This window comes from Bufo bufo, chromosome 3 (genome assembly GCF_905171765.1).
Source record: "Bufo bufo chromosome 3, aBufBuf1.1, whole genome shotgun sequence".
Taxonomy (NCBI): Eukaryota; Metazoa; Chordata; class Amphibia; order Anura; family Bufonidae; genus Bufo; species Bufo bufo.
In genome coordinates, this window is record NC_053391.1 from 600,880,156 (window position 1) to 600,903,826 (window position 23,671).

Sequence of the window (23,671 nt, forward strand, 5' to 3'; positions counted from 1 at the left end):
ACTACTTTCTGGATTGTGTTCACTGCTGGAGGCTGCTTCTCCTGATTCCTCAGATAAGTCTGTTTCCTTTATTTGTGTTTTCTTGCTGGCTTGATTGTAGGTGACCCTGACTCCGTCCGTATTAAGTGCAGGGAGCCGGTGGTCGTATCCCCTCACTATTATAGGGTTTTCAGGTGTCACATAGTATAAGGTACGAGGGCATGCAATCGTCTACCATAAAGATCTTTGCATAAGCATAGCAGTCAGGGAGAGCTCTAGGGGCTTTATAGGGCTCACCCATATGCTCCTTAGTTTGGGATCAAGCCAGTCGGATGTTTATTTATAAGTTCCAGCTTTCTGCAACACCATCCGTGACAGGAACTGGCTGAATCCCATTCCTGCATACCTGCCAAAACATTTATTTTGCCTCAAAATTCTGCTACTGTAGTTTCTGATGTTCATTATGCTTGGTGAAAATTTTTGACATGACCACCCAAAATTATATTGAAAAGTGGTGTTCTGGGAGATGGGATCCAAAGAAGATGGCCAGTATGTATAACATGTGGTGGAATCGAAAATCTGTCATAGGAAATCTGGTCTGGATGCCAGGGTGCTCATCTAAAAGAAGTGGTCTTTTAGAGAGGTTTCACCGTGCACATGAAGAAAAGCAGTGAGAAGAATATCAACCAGCTTTCTTCATGTTGACAATGTCCTCACAACAAATATAATATGTTCCTCCCCCAAACTGCTGGTCATTTCCACAATCTGTTCATCGCAATTAATTATTGATCAGCTAAAAAGTGCACTTAAAAAAAATCAATCACGGTAGGAAATGTGAAAGACATTTGGAAGCAAATAAGAAGAAGAGTGAGGACACTGGAACTCCATATACTGGTGGTTTGAATATTGCCGAACAGATCATTTTCATCTCATTTGTGTATGCTGGATGAATGGGTCATCAAAAGTGTGATTGGCTCAAGACCCGGGAAGAGATACGACCATGCAAATGCAGGCAAATGTGATGTACTGGAAGAGAATAGCCGCTCTGTTTGCACAAACAGAGACACTTTATTCATGAGAAAAGCTCCTTCTATTTTCTTTGTCATCTACTTTTTCTTTTTTTGATGAACAGATTCATTAGTGTATGGTAACGGTGCAACCCGGCTCCGTGTCCTGGTCTACGAGGGAACCCTTTGGTTATAAGGTGAGACACATCTCACTATTTCTGGTCAGTCTCAATCTCTAGGAAATAGATAAATTGGACTGTTTTATGTATGTCAATGCATGATGGCTGAACTCAAATGAATTGTATGTGTGGGTGTTGGGTGGTTGGCTATGGGACTTGCTTCTGCTTGCAGGATTGAGACTCTGGATATCATCTGCTTCCATTAGCTGTATGTACAGGACAAATCTCATATCTGAATCACAAGAAGACTTTGATTTTGTCCTATGTTAATAATGGTAGCAATGCTGTCAGACAATGTCACTATAAGCCAAAGAGATCCATCAGGATCAGTTTAAAAATGGACCCATCACAGTTGACACAGCTTTATTAGATGAAGAAACATGACGTTAGGGTGAACACAGTCTTACATGCTGTAGAATGTGAGTATGGTAATTTTCTTTCACTTTAAATATTTTATGTGCATGTGTCTCTAAACCCATCTGAGTATTCTTGCCATGGTGCACAGCTGTTTGGCTCATCCCAGTCACCATTAGAGGAAGCCATAATCCCAGATGTCTGCTATCTTCCAAAGTATTCTCCAGTCTTGTCAGTAAATACATGAACATTAACAGAATCGCTAGCAATGCATCACAAGATGAACATCAGAAAATAATGCTAGTAGCAGTGTACTTTGAATGACTCGGATATTAAATAAGCCAGCACCTCGTCTGCAGACAGCTGTTTTGGGGCTATTGCCCCTCATCAGTGCAGAGCAGAGAGTACTGGCTTAACTGGGTGAAAGACCTAAGTCAGGATTTGGGGGGTACTATCTCTCCTTGGGCAGTGAGCGCCTTAAATCGGCGTGTAAGCCAGTACTCTTTGCTTTGCACTGATGAGGGCAATCATCCAGAAACAGCTGTCTGCAGATGAGGTGCTGGCTTATTTAATATCCGAGTCATGTCTCAAGGCCTATTTAAATGGTCGGACATTGACTTTATAGGATAGCTGCCTTACATCTGGCGGCATTAGAAGCAGAGCTTGTTAAGAGCTCCTTTGCATCCCTTTCTTCAAAAAGATAAATGCAAAGTCTACGATGAAAAGATCAGTAAAGAACCAACCTTTAAAGTGTAACTGCCATTCTTTTTTTAATGTTTGTAATGTGTAGGGGCAGTGATACCGACCATTTTTGTAATAGACTTTAATTACTGAAATCATACATTTCTATTAGAAAAATAGCACTAAAGTGGCCCGTTTTGAGCCTTAGCAACGCTCCTCTGTTTTCTGTTTACATAATACAGTCAGTGTTGAGCGCGTCTCCACAGTTATGTAAATAGAAGACAGAGGAGCGTTGCTAAGGCTCAAAATGGGCCACTTTAGTGCTATTTTTCTAATAGAAATGTACGATTTCAGTAATTAAAGTCTATTACAAAAATGGTCTATATCGCTGCCTCTATACATTACATAAATAAAAAAAAGAATGACAGTTACACTTTAAGTAAGCTCTTTGTGCCCTGTGAACATGAAAAACTGAGTTCACGCTGGAATCTCATGTCCACGTTCCTTTTTAAAGAGTCACCTCATGGCGTTTAGAAATATGCGTGAAGATTTGAATTATACATAGATTTGGCTTCAAAATGCTAACTGCAAAGTGTAAGAGATGAATGATCAGAGAAGACACAACCAGTTTCCCCCAAATGTTGAGGTGTCTCTCCATGAAGATCTATAGTAGCAGTTTCAGTTGTTAGCAATCTCAAGATCTTCTATATTGTATATAGGACCTGCTGTTCTCTACTTTACCTGCATAAAGTCATATGGTATGTCCATCAAATGTACCCACCAAAAGGATGGTGAACTTAATGGACGACAGGACTTCTTCTACCGGGGCCAAATTGTAATGATTTAAAAAAAATATATATTTAAAGCTATAATTTCAGGAGGGATGTACATGTTTAGCAGGGTTGACACTGTCGTTTGGCACAGCTCATCATGATATGACAATGGGTTCTCTGTAGTTTAAATAAGCTGCATATGAACCTACCGAGAACCTGAAGGCACAAACCATAGGAGCTTAGAATGATGGCAGAAGAAGACCGTATGATCAGTTCCGTCTGCCCCTGTATTATTCCCCTTTTATTTTTGTCTTAGCATAGGTATGACTCCCAAGGAGATAAATGATAACTTCAGGTCTGCTACATCAGTAACAGCAGCTTTGACAGTCAACCTTATAATATACATTGTAGCACTGAGAGAAGAAATCTATCTAGAACGGTCAGGGTTCTACGTGATGTTTTGGAAGCCACAATCAGGAGTGGATCATAAAAGATGAGAAAGTATAAAGGACAGATATGATGTCTCCTCATTTTGAAATTCATTCCTGACTTTGGCTTCCGAAACTGCATGCAGAAACCTGAGCGCGTGGTTGTACCCTAAGACTGATGGCCAAAAATATGTCCCACATAAGAGGCTTGGCCAGTGCTAGTAATCGTTCATGCAGCCTCGCTAGATCATTTCAGAATACTCTGAGGTCCGCCACATAGCTGTCTCTGAGCAATCTGGCTGTAAGTGCAGTTCTTTCCACGTGGCTTTGGGTGTGACATATAATGGGCAGTGTAGCTCCCTGCCTCTGCTGGCATTGTTAGGACTGTACACCAGATACCAGACCCGAGTGCATCTTGGTAAGGAAGGCTGGCTTGTGTTTGGCTCTAGTAAGTACACTTCTCACCACTGCTTTGTCTGATGTACCATATGTTTTGTCTGATGCATCATATTTTATATATTTCATTACTAAATTCAGCGTTGAATTATAATAGTATCTTGTCAGAAAGTGTCTCATAAATGCTGCTGACCTGGTGATCCATTTGCTATGCTTGTAAATGGCTGTTTGTGATCATATTTACCTCCATGATACCGTTTATAGTCCAGCGGTCTCCGTCTGCCATATTAGATGGTAATGATCCATTTACGTGACTAGGGACAACGCTTCGCATGTTTGGACCAGATCCTAGTGCGCAGAGAGAAATAATTACATGAAGAAAAGCAGAGTCGTCAGGGGCCCCCGTGAATGTCTTTCTGATGGTCATTGGCAGCTATAGAGAAATCAGATGTCCTCTGCTGGGAAAGTGAAGTCTTTTTCTTTGATGTTTAGGCTTCAGAGGCAGTACTCCAGTAATACTGGTACGGTCTTACCTAGGAAGTTTATTCTACAGTGAGCTAATTTTGTTTTTTCTCTTGTTCCTATTAAGTTTTTCCCATTTATGTTTTTCCCAGACATCATATAGTACAGGACACTCTTTTTATAACAAAGCCAGAACCAGCCCTGTACCTCACATGGATCCAGAGATCTCCCCATGCATTGCTCTGCTAAATTCTCTTCAGGCTGGCAGTTAAGGGGTGTGTCTTTTCGGGGGGGGGGGGGGGGGGGTCTCTCTCAGTGGGTGTGTCCCTTTCGCTGCAGCTTTCTCCCTGTCATATCTCAGGGTGAGTGTCGTTTCTGGAGTAGTATATATATTCACCAGCTATCCAGCTAAGGGATGTTCCAGATGCACGGATTCCACTCCAGCAAGTGTAGATAGTAATAGAAACAAAACAAAAGGCAATCCAGCATCAGAGAAACTAAAATTTAAATCTCCCTCTTATTTTAGAACATTAGAGTTGCAGGTAACAGTAGTGAGTACAATTGGACTTCACTGTGGCCAGGGATTTTTCACCTGCAGTTTTCCAGGCTGCACTAAGAATGGACATGAACATTCTTGGGGCAGAGACCACGGGAAACAGGAGGCTGCTTACGATTTGGCTCCATTCAATGGAGCTTAGCCAAGACCGGCCACAGCATTTCAAATGAAAAACCATGGCAGAAACCGCTGTGGCTTCTGCCGCGTGAACATACCCTAAATGTCACAGCTTCTAACAATAGATAAAGCTGGTGGCAGGAAAAATAACAAACAGCAGGTGGCGCTATCCAGATACATTTTATGGAATAACTCACTGGCTATACTATATTTGTAATTACATGCAATTATAAAAGCATTCAGATCCATGTCCTGGTTTTTGCTGGACAACCTCTTTAATTACCACTTGTTCATGTCTAAGATCTCTAATTGTCAATGTTTTTTGGACTCTAATACAAGCTAATACCGATTGTGCGCCAAATTGGATTTTTAAACCGGCATTGTATTGAAGTCTGTATGTTATTGACCTGACGAAGGTAGCTTGTTGCCTCCAAAATGCATTATCTGCAAGCAAAATAACACATATAACGGTACATCTCCCACTACCGTCTCCTGCTTCAGCACCATCCCTGTACTCCTTATTCTTCTTCTCTAACCCTAACCACAGTTAGTGTCCATGGCCGAGTGCTGCTGAACCAAGATCTGTGCCTGGATTTGGGCCTGATGAGAGTGGTAGAGTCCCTGAAGTCTGACAGGGTGGGGAAGGACTGCTGCATACCCTGTGGACCTGTTTTGCATTGCTGCTGATGACTTGTAAGCTTCAGTGAGTGCTTGCCCCCGGTGAGGAGACCATCCTGAGTAATGCAAGTGGATGTAGACCACTTCTGGCTATAGACTCTAACGTGGAGGGAGAAGTTTCTAGAGACTGAGACCCTGACAGAACGCTGTGCCTTTCAACTACCTGGCTGATGTGTACAGGGGCGTAACTAGAAGTGACTGGGCCCCACAGCAAATATTTGTAAGGGCCCCCCCCCCCAGCGCGCTTCGCACCTCCCTCCTCCTGTGTAAACCCCACTCCTTTGGCACAGTGTAGCGGTATACTGTATATTGTGGGGCACAGTGGATGCTATATGTGTATAACAAACATATTTCACATGAAAACTTACAGTTACTTGACCCTTGGGGATCTCGGACGACACTTCAACACTTTGGCCGGGGGCTCGGCGGAGCTGATGTTGTGCTTTATCCTAATGAGAAAGATTTCATAATAAGGATTTGGAGAAGGGGCAGAGGGATAGCAGAGCAGGGAGAGGCTGGTGCTGCTACTAGGGGCTCATACCATGGGGGAGTAATAAAGCCAACCATAATGCCCCCCCCAGTAGTAATAATTCTCCTTATAATGTGACAGTGCAAAAATACCCCCTTGTAATGCCCCCAGTTGAGCTAATGTCCCCATAGTGCCCCCATAATGTCCCAGTATAAAATACCCCTATATAGTGCCCCCAGTAAATGCCTCCATAGTGCTCCTCTCCCCCCTTCCTGCTAGTGCCCCCCATAATGTACCAGTATAAAATGCCCCATATATAGTTCCCCAGTAGATGCCCCTCAGTGTCTGGCCTCTGATAGGCTGCCGGCCTAGTGTCCCCCATTCCCCCCCCATCATGTGCCAGTATCAAGTGCCTCTCTCCTCCCCCCCCCCCCACATGTCCCAGTATCATAGTGCCATCTCCCCCCCACAAAAAAAGTGCCAGTATCAAGTGCCTCTCTCCCCCCCCCCCTCATGTGCCAGTATCAGGTGCCAACCCCCCCCCCCCCCCCCGAGGTGCCAGTATCAGGTGCCAACCCCTCCCCCCCCCCCCATGTGCCAGTATCAGGTGCCTCTCTCCCCCCCCCATGTGCCAGTATCAGGTGCCAACCCCCCCTCCCCCCCAGGTGCCAGTATCAGGTGCCTCCCCCATGTGCCAGTATCAGGTGCCAACCCCCCCCCCTCCCCCCCAGGTGCCAGTATCAGGTGCCTCTCCCTCCCCCAGGTGCCAGTATCAGGTGCCTCCCCCCATGTGCCAGTATCAGGTGCCTCTCCCCCCCCCCATGTGCCAGTATCAGGTGCCAACCCCCCCTCCCCCCAGGTGCCAGTATCAGGTGCCAACCCCTCTCCCCCCCATGTGCCAGTATCAGGTGCCTCTCCCCCCCCCATGTGCCAGTATCAGGTGCCAACCCCCCCTCCCCCCCAGGTGCCAGTATCAGGTGCCAACCCCTCTCCCCCCCCATGTGCCAGTATCAGGTGCCTCTCTCTTCCCCCCCAGGTGCCAGTATCAGGTGCCTCCCCCATGTGCCCGTATCAGGTGCCAAGTCCCCCTCCCCCCCCCCAGGTGCCAGTATCAGGTGCCAACACCTCTCCCCCCCCCCCCAAGGTACCAGTATCAGGTGCCAATCCCTCTCCCCCCCCCCCCATGTGCCAGTATCAGGTGCCAACCCCCCCCTCCCCCCCAGGTGCCAACCCCTCTCCCCCCCATGTGCCAGTATCAAGTGCCCCCCGCTCCCCCCATGGCAGTAACAGTCGGGTATTAAAAAAAAATAAATAAACACTTCTACTTACCTCCATGTCAGCGATGCGATGCAGCCTCTTCCTGTGTCCCGCCCTGTATGTCCATATATGGAGTCAGTGCTTGTATTTCAGAAAAGGTTTCTGCTGGGATTTGAACCCACGACCTTCTGTATCAGAGGCAAAGCACCTAACCTCTAGTCTAGACCATAAGAGATGCTGCTGGTTGAAAAAAAATGAGACTTCAACTGTTATAGCTGGCTAAGTGTACATCTATACACATGACAGCTGCTCATTTATAGAGATATAGCAGAGCTGAGTGTGGTTGGGGCAGCTGTCATGTGTATAGATGTACACTTAGCCAGCTATAACAGTTGAAGTCTCATTTTTTTTCAATCAGTTGTAATGCAGCCTTTATGGTTGTGAGGGTAAATGCTTTGCCTCTGATACACTCAGACTTTGGAGGTTGTGGGTTCGAATCCCAGACACATTAGGAGACAGTAAGATTAGATAACATTAGCGAGGGGGCCTGGTCAGCTGCTGTGAAGGGGCCCTGAACAGTAAGACATCGATATTTAACGAACTTGAAAATAAACTGTCACACACGCTGCCCGGCCCCGAAGCAGCTGCTTCCCCGGTAGTTACGCCACTGGATGTGTACTCAATGCGGTAAGTAGAGGCCGTGATGGATGGACGGTGAGAGGCCTGGAGAAAGAGACTGTCCTGTAGCTCGCGGTGATGCCCTGAGAAGCCTTCAGTCAGTACACTGTGAGAACTATAAGTGCCTGTCCTGTTGCTATTAACCGCCTGGCATACATACCATGTGTTTGAATTACAGACATCGCACTGCTGAGTGGCCAGTGCCTTTGGCGTCTAGTGACTGTCCTTCTACCAGTGACAACTGCCTGAGGATACTGTCATGTCATCAGTAACAACTGCAGGTGGAGTTACAAAGACTGCCCCACCACTGTTGACATCTGCTGTAGGAGTTATTTAGTGAACCGTACCTACCAACTGTTCTGTTGTTATTAGTAACTGTCAACCCCTTGTCTTAAAAGTGTATACCAAGCACCAAGCTCTGTACCACAAAATTGTTTATAACCAATGTTACAGCGACTGCCTGCAGTTGATGCTGTTTCACTGACCGCTCCTGGGTTTTGGTTTCTCGGCGTTGTGGATCCGCCTCATGCTCTCCTGTTCCTAGCGGGAGCTGCCACTCGGCTTGCTCTGTCCATCCATGCAGCCTGCAGCTTGCTTGACGGCTCAGCCCATATGGATGTCTACCTTCGGGTATTTAGGCAACCTTTCCTTGTGGGAGGGTGCCTGAGCAATAGGTATTCTAGCATGCTAGTATCTTGAAAATATGTCTGTCCTGTTGTCTGCTAGTGTACTGACTCCCTGCCTGTTTACTGGATTCTGATGCTCCGCTGTCTGACCTGACTCATGCCTGACCTCTGTATTAACCTTTCACTGCCTGACCTGACCTTGGACCATTTAGCATATAGCTTGTACTCTGCCTGCTCTGATCTCAGCCTTTCCTGGAATATGATTTTGCAACTCTGCAACGATGTCTTTGACCCGTGTGAATCAGCTGTACATCACACAGAAATTTCTTCAGGTGGTAGCGGCCTGATGATTCACCTGCAGGGAAGTTCAGATCCCTGTTCAGGTGAAAACCAAGGGAAAGGCCAGGATAAAGCCCTTAGAAGTAGACCTAAGTCAAATCTGTTGGTTAACACAGTGTCACGGTGGGAAGTGGGGGAAAAACCCCCACCGTACAATGAGGAGCAGACGAGATAGTAATTAGGCCTGGGAGATAGGAAAAGGGAGCAGGTCACCTCAAATTGCTTCCCTAATCCTCGCCCTGACTCCTCACCATATCAGCAGACCTGGATGGTAGGACGTGTCATACCCAGGAACCTAGGACCCTGAGTCACCCTGATAATCCCTCAAATAGAGAAAGGGCTGAGACGACCTGTTCATGCCAGACATGGATGAACAGGTGTCTCACTGGCCTAGCTGCAAGGAAAGGGACAGGCAGTGAACAGCTACTGAATCGGCAGGTAAGAGCCCCGAAACAATGCGCACTTACCTGCTGCGGCAACAACGTCAACCGAAGCCCCATGTGGACAGGATGAATGGCGGCCCCCGGCAGAGCTGCACACTGACTTGTGGTTCCCCCTCCGGGGAACCCAGACACCCCCTTCCGGAGGCACAACTCACAGGGAACATGTCTAGCAAACATGCTGGACTACAGACACCAACAGACCAGACATGTAACAACCACTAGACAAGACAACAACCACCCATACATAAACATCACCAGACATATGCAAGGATGGTGAAGGGAAGGTAGACAATGGGATGACATCGGAGAGACATCGGTGTCCCACTAGGTCGCCCTCAAGGACTGGGAAGATAAAACACCCAGGACAGTAGCAAGGCTCCAGCACCAACAAAGGCTGGAGTACAACTGACTTCAGCCTGGAAGCCACAGGTGATAAAACCCAAGTGGTCACACCCAGCCAGGAAGTTAACCCCTCCAGCAGCAGACAGGGGAGGAACCAGGAGACGGGGAACAAAGCCCATACATGCTGCGACAACGCGTTGCCCCTGGCAACCAGCATGTACGGCTAATGTGTTACGGTGCACAACAAAGACCATGACACATAGTGGTTGCACACTCCTGTAACAACTAATACGGTTGTGCCCTCTCTGATAAACTGTCCCCATATGCTCATTGCATGAATTTCAGTAAAATGCTCTTCAACAGAAACCTAGCTGAGTTGCACCATCCTCGAGCGGGTTAACATGTGATGGGCCACATCTATAGGTTTATTACCCCCTGGCAGTCATTAAGGGATTAAAATGTTTCTTCTCCATAGATTATAATATAATCACTTTTGTGATATTGTGTTTAGATAAGATTTATATAAATGGCTAATACCCTAAGACCACACTCTTCTAGCAGCTTGGCAGACAACAAGGTGTTTTCATTTGCACTTACAGTAGGCCCAGAAATATGAAGGGGGTGTTTAAAAGCTTTTCCGTAGTTTGTGGGTTGATATTTCTGGTAAAAGTAATCTGAGATGCTGGAAGTTATGATTCCAATAATATTAGAGGGGTGGAACTTGTGGTCTACAGACATTGTACTCAGCTTTAACCATCAAAAGAGATTGTCACATTATAGGCATTTCTATGTAAAGTTGGCTTTTTTATTAGATATATAATATACATTCCTTCATTATTGAATTCTATGGTACTGCCATTATTACCGTACAAGGGTAATTTGGAGTCTATATGTTTGTGGAGATTTGCCCCTATTGCTGCTATTCAAAGCCATCAACTCACTACTTTAGTGCACTTTGAAGGGTTAACTTGCACTATGATTTATGCCATTATTTGCACTTATACTGTTTTATACTGAATTTCATTTATATTACATAGTAACATAGTTTATAAGACTAAAAAAAAGACATACATACATCCAGTTTAGCCTGTTGTTCTGCAAGTTGATCCAGAGGAAGGCAAAAAAAACAAACCTGTGAGGTAGAAGCCAATTTCCCTCATTTATGGGGAAAAAATTCCTTCCCGACTCCATTCAGGCAATGAGAATAACTCCCTGGATCAACGTCCCCTCTCTAGTAGCTATAACCTGTAATATTATTACACTCCAGAAATACATCCAGGCCCCTCTTGAATTCCTTTATTGTACTCACCATCACCACCTCCTCAGGCAGAGAGTTCCATAGTCTCACTGCTCTTACCGTAAAGAATCCTTTTCTATGTTTGTGTACAAACCTTCTTTCCTCCAGACGCAGAGGATGTCCCCTCGTCACAGTCACAGTCCTGGGGATAAATAGATGATGGGATAGATCTCTGTACTGACCCCTGATATATTTATACATAGTTATTAGATCTCCCCTCAGTCGTCTTTTTTCTAAAGTGAATAACTCTAAGGCTTCATGCATACGGCCGTATTGCGGCCTGCAAATGGCGGGTCGGCAATCCACGGCCGCCGGCTGTGTGCATCCCGCATCACGGATGCGGACCCATTCACTTCCGTGGTGTTTCTTTCGGTTGTTCCGCACCGTAAAAAAATATGACATGCCATATTTTTTTGCAGTGCGGACTGACCACGGACCCATTCAAGTTGAATGGGTCCGGCCCGCTGCACGGATGTTGCCCATGCATTGGGGATCGCAATTCTAGTCCCTAATGCACGGAACGGCCGCACAACGGCCGTGTGCATGAGGCCTAATTTTGGTATTCTTTCAGGGTACTGTAGTTGCCCCATTCCAGTTATTACTTTAGTTGCCCTCCTTTGGACCCTCTCCAGCTCTGCTATGTCTGCCTTGTTCACAGGAGCCCAGAACTGTACACAGTACTCCATGTGTGGTCTGACAAGTGATTTGTAAAGTGGTAGGACTATGTTCTCATCACGGGCATCTATGCCCCTTTTGATGCAACCCATTATCTTATTGGCCTTGGCAGCAGCTGCCTGACACTGGTTTCTGCAGCTTAGTTTGCAGTTCACTAAAATTCCTAGGTCCTTTTCCATATCAGTGTTAGGCCTCATGCACACGACCGTTGTTGTGTTCCGTGTCCGTTGTTCCGTTTTCCGTGATTTTCTGCGGACCCATTGACTTTCAATGGGTCCGTTGAAAACTCGGATAATGCACCGTTTGTCATCCGCGTCCGTGATCCGTGTTTCCAGTCCGTCAAAAAAATATGACCTGTCCTATTTTTTTCACGGACAGCGGTTCGCGGACCTATTCAAGTCAATGGGTCAGTGAAAAAACACAGAGGCACACAAGATTGTATCCGCGTCCGCGTGTCCGCATCCGTTTTTTTCCTATCATTTGCAAGGCAAACTTGACTTCGATTTTTTTTTCACTTTTCATGTCTGGTGATCCTCCAAAAATAAAGGAAGACACACTGAAACAAAAACGGAAACGGATCACGGAACAACGGAACCCCGTTTTGCGGACCGCAAAAAAATACTGTCGTGTGCATGAGGCCTTAGGCTACATTCACACGTCAGTATTTTTCTATATCCCGATTTTCTGTCCGTTTTTTGCGGATCCGTTGTTCCTGAAAATGTTTCCGTATGTCATCCGTTTTTTGCGGATCCGCAAAAAACGGAAACATGTATAAATTTCAATAAGCAAATGAAGTTGTTTGGATTTCTTTGAAAAAAAATTGAAAAAAAAAAAGTGAATAAAAGTTTATAAAATAAAAATTTTATTTCCAGGAACGGAATCCGCATAAAACGGATGACATACGTAATGACAACGGAACAACGGAAACAGATTTTTTCCAGGACCCATTGAAAATGAATGGGTACAGAACTGGTCCAGATTTGTTCCGCATAAAACGGAACAGATCAGGAAAGAAAAAACGGACGTGTGAATGGACCCTTACCCAGTGTTTTACCATTTAGTATGTACGGGTGACTTGCATTATTCCTTCCCATGTGCATAACCTTAGATTTGTCAGTGTTAAACCTCATCTGCCTCTTCTCTGCCCAAGCCTCCAATCTACCCAGACCCATCTGTAGCAGTATAGTGTCCTCTTCCATTTTTCAAGCCCCTTAGAAATGAACGGGGCTGAGTGAAAAACAGAAGGCATCCAGATGCAATGCGTTGCTAGGAGATTTTTTTATTTATTTTTCTTTAAATGCGTATAAAAAATAAATGCAAAACTGATACAATCAGAATGGAAAAATGAAACACTGAGCACAATTGCAGACAAAACTGATTAAACTTGCGTGCAAACCATAAATTTTTCTCTGACCAGACCCTGACAGACCTTAACACAATCCATATTGCTCATGAGACAGAGGCCTTTGTGACCAAGCAATTTTAATTTTTTGGTCGTCGTGTTCCAAGAACTATCCATTTTTATTTTTTCATCAATCTAGCCATATTAGGGCTTGTTTTTTGTAGGACAAGTTGTACTTTTTAATGGAACCATTTTGGGTACACATAACTCATTAACTCTTTCTGAGCTAGGGATAGGATAAAACAGCAATACCGCTATAGTACATTTTGCGACATTCAACGTGCGATACAAATAACATGATAACTTATTCTCTGGGTGAATACAATTACAGCGATACCAAATACATGTTTTTTTTAAGTTTTACTACTTTTGCACAATATGAAAAACAAAACAAAAGAAGAGAAAATGTTTTTGTATCTCTGCATCCCAAGACTCATAACTTTTTAAAATTTCTATGGAGCTGTGTGAGGGCTTGATTTTTGCGTCTTGTAGTTTTCATTGATATCATTTGGGGGTAGATAACACTTTTTGATCTGTTTTTATACCCTTTTTGGTAGCAAATGAGCAAAAACAGCGATTCTGGCATTTTTTGGGGTTATTTTTTTAGGGCGTTCGCCATATGGAATATATTACATGATAATTGTGTAGTGTGGGTCACTACAGACGTGGCTAAAATTTATGGAGGGGATTTTTTTTATGGAAAAAAGTGTATTTTTAAGAGTTTCTTTTAAAAAAAAACTTTATTTCACTTTTATTTTTACTATTTATTAGTTCCACAAGGGGATTTTGACATGCGATTTTTTGATTGCGTCTCTATACACTGTACTACTTATGGCACAGCCTGATATACGGCATACACTGGGGGCAGGCCACTCCTAGCAGGCATTGATCACATAATCTGTGTCATAAAGGTCTGTGATGGAAATACCACTATAATATATTTTGGCATATTTTCCCAATTTTCTTTTCTGTGGTAGTTTCTAGTTTCTGTCGTAGAATATATATTTTCTAGGCAATAGCAGTTTAATCACTTTAAAAATGAACCTGGCAACCAACTAAAGCTGACATTTAGGAGGGGCTTGTCATTTCTCTGCCAATCAAGTTCTCTCAGCCAATGAGCGTCACTGGGAGTGGCCTAAGACAAACTTCCTGAGAGCAGCTTACACCATGGAATCACCTTAACATGATCTTCCCAATGTCCTTTTAAGTTGAATTCCAGTCTCAAAGTCTGGTTTTAAGAGCTGTAAAATGGGCAATCTTGGCAACCACTTTTTAACCTCTTATGGGCATCTTATAAATGGCCTTGCTGCTTTCCAAGAAGTCATAGTCATAGTCAGCCCAGGCTACCTGCTGCATTTGTACATAAGCATACCCACAGTGGATGTGATGTTCTTTGATGTCTGTTCTTCACATCTACATGCCCCCTTAGTCAAAAGGTTACACGCTAACAGTGATTGCTGCCATATTTCTAGTATATGCCAGCAATATTTAGTTGGTGCAGGCTTGACAGCCGAGACCACCACTGATCTTGAGGATAAAGTTGCCGCTTTGTTCACGAGATCATGGCTGTCCTGATGATTTAACCCATGCCAATCCCATATTATTTGTATATCCCAACAGAATATCAGTAATCATTGTTAGAATGAAACTAAATGTATAAAAAAAGTTAATAATTCCTTTTTGGTTTGGCATTAATCTGATTTATAACACAATCTGAAGCTATGCACAAACAAGTCTCTGTTATAATAACCCTAATACAAAGCAAACCCAATCCTAATCTCCGCAAACCACTGATACTTTACACATTTGCATACTAGAGATCAACCTCAACATAGGTTTAAGGAGATCTGTGGCCTCGCTGTTGTACAACTATACGGGACTTAAAACTGCCAACAATTTGCAAACCACAGCTCAGTGAAGTGTATTGTGTGGTCCTGAAAGCTAACATTGATTTATAGACCTAGACATTAACATTGTATAAAATTCACGTAACTTTCATCAAATCTGCTATTATGTTCCTGGATCTCAGAGGGTGGCAGGTAATATCTTATAACTGACTAGGTGTAAATGCAAAACTACCCATTCATTATAATTTAGATTTTTTTAAGCTTAGAGGACAGCCATAACACTCACCTTACTACCTGGGATCCACACTCGTACTTACAGGACCTATCAGCACCTTTCGTGGCAAAAACAAAATCAATATAGAAGCATATATCTGCATAAAAAGTTGAGTAACGTTGCATATATTTCTGAACCGATCCAGAGTTACAGCCTGTACTATAGTCCAAAGCTGTATTTAAAATTCAGCAGCCTTCAGGACTGAAATCTCCCAGCATTGCTTGCTTGCTAATTGTCCACATAAAGCTTGCACTGGTGAGTTACATGAATTGTACAGTATTCTGATGTAGAGGAAGCTTGGTCTGCTATTTCCAATAACAACCAGCAGAATTCTGAATGCAGCTCTGGGATATACACTCACCTAAAGAATTATTAGGAACACCTGTTCTATTTCTCATTAATGCAATTATCTAGTCAACCAATCACATGGCAGTTGCTTCAATGCATTTAGGGGTCTGGTCCTGGTCAAGACAATCTCCTGAACTCCAAACTGAATGTCAGAATGGGAAAGAAAGGGGATTTAAGCAATTTTGAGCGTGGCATGGTTGTTGGTGCCAGACGGGCCGGTCTGAGTATTTCACAATCTGCTCAGTTACTGGGATTTTCACGCACAATCATTTCTAGGGTTTACAAAGAATGATGTGAAAAGGGAAAAACATCCAGTATGCGGCAGTCCTGTGGGCAAAAATGCCTTGTGGATGCTAGAGGTCAGAGGAGAATGGGCCGACTGATTCAAGCTGATAGAAGAGCAACGTTGACTGAAATAACCACTCGTTACAACCGAGGTATGCAGCAAAGCATTTGTGAAGCCACAACACGCACAACCTTGAGGCGGATGGGCTACAACAGCAGAAGACCCCCCCCCCCCTCCAGGTACCACTCATCTCCACTACAAATAGGAAAAAGAGGCTACAATTTGCACGAGCTCACCAAAATTGGACTGTTGAAGACTGGAAAAATGTTGCCTGGTCTGATGAGTCTCGATTTCTGTTGAGACATTCAAATGGTAGAGTCCGAATTTGGCGTAAACAGAATGAGAACATGTATCCATCCTCTGATGGCTACTTCCAGCAGGATAATGCACCATGTCACAAAGCTCGAATCATTTCAAATTGGTTTCTTGAACATGACAATGAGTTCACTGTACTAAAATGGCCCCCACAGTCACCAGATCTCAACCCAATAGAGCATCTTTGGGATGTGGTGGAACGGGAGCTTCGTGCCCTGGATGTGCATCCCTCAAATCTCCATCAACTGCAAGATGCTATCCTATCAATATGGGCCAACATTTCTAAAGAATGCTATCAGCACCTTGTTGAATCAATGCCACGTAGAATTAAGGCAGTTCTGAAGGCAAAAGGGGGTCCAACACCGTATTAGTATGGTGTTCCTAATAATTCTTTAGGTGAGTGTAATTCAATCTGTAAGGCATGTTAATCAAATCCTGTGGCTCTAGCTTCTGTAGAACTACAACCCCCTGCATCCCCTGACAGCAGCGGAAGCAATGTCATCATGCCTGCTGAGCTGAGCACGGAGACGATCATCATTTCCCAGCCTGTCCTCTCTCTTGTTCAGCCTAGCAGGCACGATGGGGTCACAGCGGTCAGGTGAAGGGAGTAGCGGCCAGGTGAATGGTGGAGAAGGGAGCTGACGGCTCGCTGCTTCACCATTGCACTCAACTGTCTCTGCATCTTTAGGCCATAGAGACGGGGGGACATACTTCAGCCCAGAGGCATATTGGGAACTTAAAGTGGCCCTGGAAAAAAACAAGTGGCCCCATTTTGTAGTTGGGTCCAAACTGACAGAAGGCAGGGCCAACACAGATAGGCCGGTCCAGCAATACCATATCGCAGCACATTATTCCAATACTATAGTGCATCACAAAATACTGCCCTTCTGTAGTGGCCAGCACCAGCTGCCACGTTCTGTCCTCCTACTCCAGTTGCCCCAGGATGGCAATAGCGTTGAATTCAGGAGTGAGGAGGGGAGCATCAGATCATTACTTACCTGGCTGGCGGCCATGTATAGGCCCACCAGGAAGCTACCCTGTAGGGTCTATGGCCAGTCCACCCGAGGACTGTGGGACTGCTGCAGAAATCCAGGACCGTCCCTCCAGATCCAGGACGGCTGAACGGTATGATGTCGATCATATGTATGTATAGACTGTAAATGATACAAAACCTCTCCCTTCTGTGTGTCTGAGAAGCCACAGGTTGCAGATTCTTTTACAATCATTATAAATGGGTCTGTCACTAGGATTTGTCATCATTTTACGATGGGTTGGGATCTGACCTCATAGAACCTGCCGCGTCTTTCCTTGCCCAGCAGTACTCCTGGCCGCCTGCTAATCTCCAGAACCAAAGGAATGGATCCGGCTGGTGGGTGGGAGCTCCATAAGCACTGTGGCCATTTCTTCTTAGGATTGTGGGGGTCTCAGAGTCCAGATCCCTACCAATCATGGGGCACATCACTTTACAATATGGTAATACCCCTTTTAGACATAATATTATGCTACAAACCGTAAGTGCGATAAAAAATGTACTGTACACAGCTTCAGGCAATGCACAATGTTACAAGAAATGATAAAAGACAAGATGGCAACTACATTATCCATCATTAGCAGTGAAATCTTACTGACAAGCAGAGGAAATGCATCTGGCAAATGACATGAGGTTAATGGCTGGTGATGGGCCTGGATTGATATCGTATTACCGCTTCTCCCGAGTCTATAATGAGCATTATTCTGCAGAAATGCAGTCATTGTCTAAAGATCAGTCATTAACACTTACATGTATGTGTTCACAGAAGAATAATTAGCTTTAGGCCTCATGCACACGACCGTTGTTTTATTCCGTGTCCGTTGTTCCGTTTTTCGTGATTTTCTGCGGACCCATTGACTTTTAATGGGTCCGTTGAAAATTCGGCTAATGCACCGTTTGTCATCCACGTCTGTGATCCGTGGTTCCAGTACGTCAAAAAAATATAACCTGTCCTATTTTTTTCACGGAAAACGGTTCGCGGACCCATTCCAGTCAATGGGACCGTGAAAAAACGCGGAGGCACACAAGATTGTCATCCACGTCCGCGTCTGTTTTTTTCCTATCATTTGCATGGCAAACTTGACTTACTGTAGACTTTTTTTTACTTTCCTTTATGTCTGGAAACAAAAACGGAAATGGATCACGGAACAACGGAACCCCATTTTGCGGAACAGAACACAACAACGGTCGTGTGCATGAGGCCTTACTATGAAAGATTTTGACACATTAGGATCCACAGCTTTAAATTTGTATTTTATTATTTAGATATCCATCAATTAGCTATTGTTTTAAGCCAAAGGTATATTTTTTTCCCCATCTATATTTAATTTTAATGTACAGCTTTTTTTTACTCTGAAAAGTGAACCTAGACTGATACTTGTAGAGGTCACTTCTCAGCAGTCATCTTATTATCATCCCAGTCAGGATTACATTGAAAGTTAACAACATTATTACAAAGCTGGAGGTAGATAATATGGCATCCACCATTGACAATAGGTAATGGTCACTGCTCCTTCCTTGCACGGTGACCTCTACACATAACATGGGCATGCCCACTACACTTCCATAAATGTCAGCTAAGAGCAGCATCTCTGGCAACCAGGGGCGTAACTACCATAGCGGCAGACCATGCGACTGCTATGGGGCCCAGGGCAAGAGGGGGCCCAGTCTTAGTTGGGATTATCTCCTCATCTACTGGAGGAGAAAACTTGGTCAGGACTCTACCCTCTCAAGGAACAACTTTTAGAAAATGAGGCAGTGGAAAAATGGTCCACGGGTTGTTGAGAAGGGTTTAGGCGGAAACCCTTCTGTCCTGTGTGGGGGGCCTGGTTTTAACCTTGCTATGGGGCCCTTACTTCCTATAACATATGTGCTTCTACAAAAAAAACAAAAAAACAATCAAGGCTCCTGACCTGGTACATGTGCACTTGGCAGTTGAAGACATCCGTGTTGGTCCCATGTTCATATGTGCCCGCATTACTGAGAAAAACAATGTTTTAATATATGCAAATGAGCCTCTAGGAGCAATGGGGGCGTTGCCGTTACACCTAGAGGATCTGTCAATTACAATTTGTGATGGGCCACCTGGTATTTGTGTATGGAATGGGTGCCCCAACCAATATAGACTCACCCAGTCTATAAGGCAGAAAATAGATATAAAATATAAAATGGTTGTGCACACCTCATTAGGAAAAATACATCCAACACATTCGTGCGTAGGGTTCCTATAGTATTAAATGATGTATTATACACGTAGGTATCAATATATGAGGTAGGTATACAATGTATATAAATGATTGTCCAGAGAATATCGGATACTCAATAATAGGGACCAAGTTGCGATTGGATCCCTATGATGGATATCCCAGATGTTCTTTGTGGAACACTTGATCAGTAACGTTTAAGATATGTGCATCGATCCGTATATATTGCAATTCATCCAGCAGTTAATTCATAATTACAATCCCAATAAGTAAAAATATGTGATTCACTTATAAAAATTCTAAAAATACCCCTATATATAATTAATACGTGACAATGGCGTCCATAAACACTTATAAAATATTGTGCAAAAAATTAGAATTCCTCCAACAGATTAGTGCAACAGCTGAGGACCACAATAGGAGTGCGAGTTGGATAAAGTGTAGCAAAAAATAGTGAAAAAATATGAAAAAATAACTTCATTTTTCACAGCAATCCGGACACATAGGAACATGGGACCAACACAGATGCCTTCAGCTGCACATGTAACAGGTCAGCCAGTGTCCTAGGTACAAAACTGCTGACAGATGCCCTTTAAGCATTCGTTTTTAAAGGTCTACATCTCGATGCTGCATTTTGAGATTATTAGAAGGGGTAGATGATCACATTGTTGTAAGTATGGATGGATTCAAACAGGGGAATAGCTATAGGGGGAGCAGGGAGAGTGGCTGCTTTGGGGCCCAAACTTACAAGGGGCGCACCCAGGAGGAAAACTAAAAGATTTTATTGTCAGTGCTTTCTAACAGTACTATAAAATGACATTATATACAGATACGCTGTAGGAAATGGACGGAGCGGCTTCTGGGTCTCATCTGAGAAAGCGATCTTGAATAGCCAGTTCAAAAATTTGCTGTGGGGCCCAGTCATTTCTAGTTACGCCACTGGATTCAAATGTGTTATTATAGATTTGCATACAGTTGCTCAGTTTACTGTACATTTCAAGTTGACTGAAGAAAACAAAAGGCGAACATAACCTAAGGGCACGTCCACACGTGGTGGGTCTGCTGTGGATTTTTCCCAGCAGAGAATCTGCAACGGATCTGAAGCTGCAAAAGCTACTGAAATGGGCTGGTTTTATGTGGCGGCATTGCTGTAGAAATTACAGTACGTTTAACCCTCGCATTGCAAAGGTTGAAAGCCATGGATAAAACCTGCAGCGGATTAAAACCCTGGAGCGGACATCAGTTTTCTGAAATCGTATCCACTTTGTTTATATTGTAAATACTGCAGATTTTATGCACATAATTTTACTGCAGCCGCATCCTCGCCGAACTGTCCACGTACAAAATGCATCAACTGCATTTCTCCAAATACTGTGCGCGCTTTTAGTGAACCTTTTTGTTCTTGGGCTCTGTCCTGAGCACCCACCTACTCACTGAAGGATTTTCACATCATAAAATAAAGTTTTTCATTGTTTTATGGTCTGTGAGTGGAATAATGTGCGAGGCCTCACCTGGAATATGCTGTGATTTAAAAAAAAACGTGCTAAACTCTTAGGCCCCTTTCACACGAGCGAGTTTTGCGCTCGGTTGCAATGCGTGACGTGAACGCATAGCGCCCGCACTGAATCCTGACCCATTCATTTCAATGGGTCTGTGTACATAAGCGGTTTTTTTTTCACGCATCAGTTCTGCGTTGGCGTGAAAATCGAAGCATGTTCTATATTCTGCGTTTTTCACGCAGCCCTGGCCCCATAGAAGTAAATGGGGCTTCAGTGAAAAACGCATCGCATCCGCAAGCAAGTGTGGATGCGATGCGTTTTTCACAGATGGTTGCTAAGAGATGTTGTTTGTAAACCTTCAGTTTTTTATCACGCGCGTGAAAAACGCATTAAAACGCATTGCACCCGTGCTGAAAAAACGGAACAACTGAACGCAATCGCAGACAAAACTGACTGAACTTGCTTCCAAAATGGTGCGAGTTTCACTGAACACATCCGGACCTAATCCGTCACGCTAATACGGCCACGGCGGGGCAACGGCTGTGTGCATGAGCTCTAAATGAGTGATAAACTTCAGCAGCAAGTGATCCACATGTGTAGATGCTGAGCCTTATGGACACTGCTAAAGGAAATGCGTCATCAGAAAATTATCTATTGTTAAAAGCACATTTTTATGTTAAACAAGTTTTTAAAGAATTTTTGATGATGCTATTATTAATTTTCCATATCAATATCTATATTTAGTTTCAAAAATCATTTATTTGAAGTTTTATGATTCAAGCAAGAGAAATTACAGTAAAGAAAACATTACAAATCAATACTGCATTATAGATCATCATCATAATGTTTTGTCAGAAGAGATCTAACAATAGACAAAATAAGAGAAATAAAAAAAAAAACAACTCGGATCAATTGTTATCAGATATAGGTAAGTACAATGAGTAACTGTACAATCTTATACAAACACGTTATAGCGTGAAGGTGTATCTGAGGTCCACAGAGAAAGTAGACGACATCCAAGGTTCCCAGACTTTCTCAGAGACATTGACCGTATCTGTCCTGATTGCTGTGAGTCTTTCAGAAAGAAGCAATTTGTTAACCCTATCTATAACCGCTTGTTTGCTAAGTGAGGGTGTGCGCCACTTGAAAGCGACATGGATTCTTGCAGCTAGCAAGACAAATTGTGACAATTTGAAGTTAGGCATGGATAATCCTGAGGGCTTATCGCCCAATAGACAAAGAGGGATTGTAGCCAAATATCTACAACCTAAGGCGGAAGCAATCAATGAGCAGATCTGGTCCCAAAACCGCCTCACTGCAGGGCAACTCCACCAAATGTGTAGCATCGTACCGTCCGCATCACATCCCCTAAAACATTTTTGGGAAACCTCAGGGTACATAAGATGTAACCTGGCTGGCACCATGTATGTCCTATGTAAAATTTTTATAGAGGTTTCTGCTAAGGTGACCTGCCAGGAACCTTTCGTAAGTGTTTGTGATCGTTGGAACCATGTAGGGACAGAGGATTCAAGACCCATGTCACTTTCCCAGGCCAACATATAGGGTAGTTTTATCCCTTCTGGGTGAGCGTCAAGAAATCCATATATTCTAGAAAGAAGGCCTTGTTTGTATAGGGAATATGTGATCGTTCTCTCAAAAGGGACAAAATCTAGGTTCTGGGCTGATCCAACCAGTGACTTTAAGAAGGAGAAAATTCTATTAACATTAAAATGTTCTCCATCAGGAGGAGAATGTTTCCCAAAAAATCACCTTTAGACTCTAGGGTACCCCTACGAAGGAATTTATGTAGCATACTGAGATTCTTGCTGATCCACCAGTGGAAGGACGGGGGATGTAAGCCTAGACTAAACAACGGATTGCCGAAAATCGGGGTCAGCGGGGATGGTGTAGATTGCAGCTTATATTTGAAACGGACTGACCTCCAGAGTAACAATGAGTAATGTGATAGAAGGGATGTGCTGCGGACAGTCGACGGCAGGGATGGAGCCATCCATATCAAGGCTGTCCAAGTATAAGGCACCATGTTAGACATCTCTAAAGAAACCCATAGTGGCTGTTTTTTCCTATCTAAGTGTGTTAAAAAGAGTTGGGCCAGTCTAGCTGCTCTGTAGTATTTCAGAAAGTCTGGAACAGATAGACCCCCCTGGGATTTATGTTTACACATAGTGGACTTAGAAATGCGTGGTCTTTTGTTAGCCCATATAAACTTCATGACATCCTTCTGTAGGGATTTTAGATCGGCCGAGGGGACTGGGACAGGGAGAGTCCTAAATAAATACAAAAGTCTTGGGAGTACCACCATTTTAATTATATGAATCTTGCCCACCCAAGATACCGGTAAAGAAGTCCAAGATTTCAAATCTTGTCTGATTTTATTATACATCGGGGGAAAATAAAATTTGTAGACTAGTTCAGGTTTGGTCGGCAATAACGTCCCTAGATAAGAAATGTATTGCGGTTTATGCTGGAAGGGGAAGTTACAAAACAGTTGATCTTTCTGCTGGGGAGGGACATTGCAGGGGAGAAGTTCTGACTTACTGTGGTTAATTCTGAGGCCCGAGACGTCTGAAAAGGATTTTAACAATTGTAGCAGGTTGGGGAGGGACACTATGGGGTTTGTGATGGACATCAACAGGTCATCTGCAAATA

General features: G+C 43.8%; 1 protein-coding gene across 2 annotated transcripts in view; it reads left to right on the forward strand.

The window, feature by feature from the left end:
* The first annotated feature begins 3,746 nt into the window (after positions 1–3,746).
* Positions 3,747–23,671, forward strand: part of AVIL (advillin) — a 92,183-nt gene continuing 72,258 nt past the window's right edge. The window contains exon 1 of one of the 2 annotated variants that reach the window (XM_040425933.1): positions 3,747–3,819. The gene's annotated coding sequence lies outside the window, so the exon portion shown is untranslated. Of the gene's footprint in view, positions 3,837–23,671 lie in introns of both variants that reach the window. The other variant, XM_040425934.1, reaches the window with a different exon arrangement.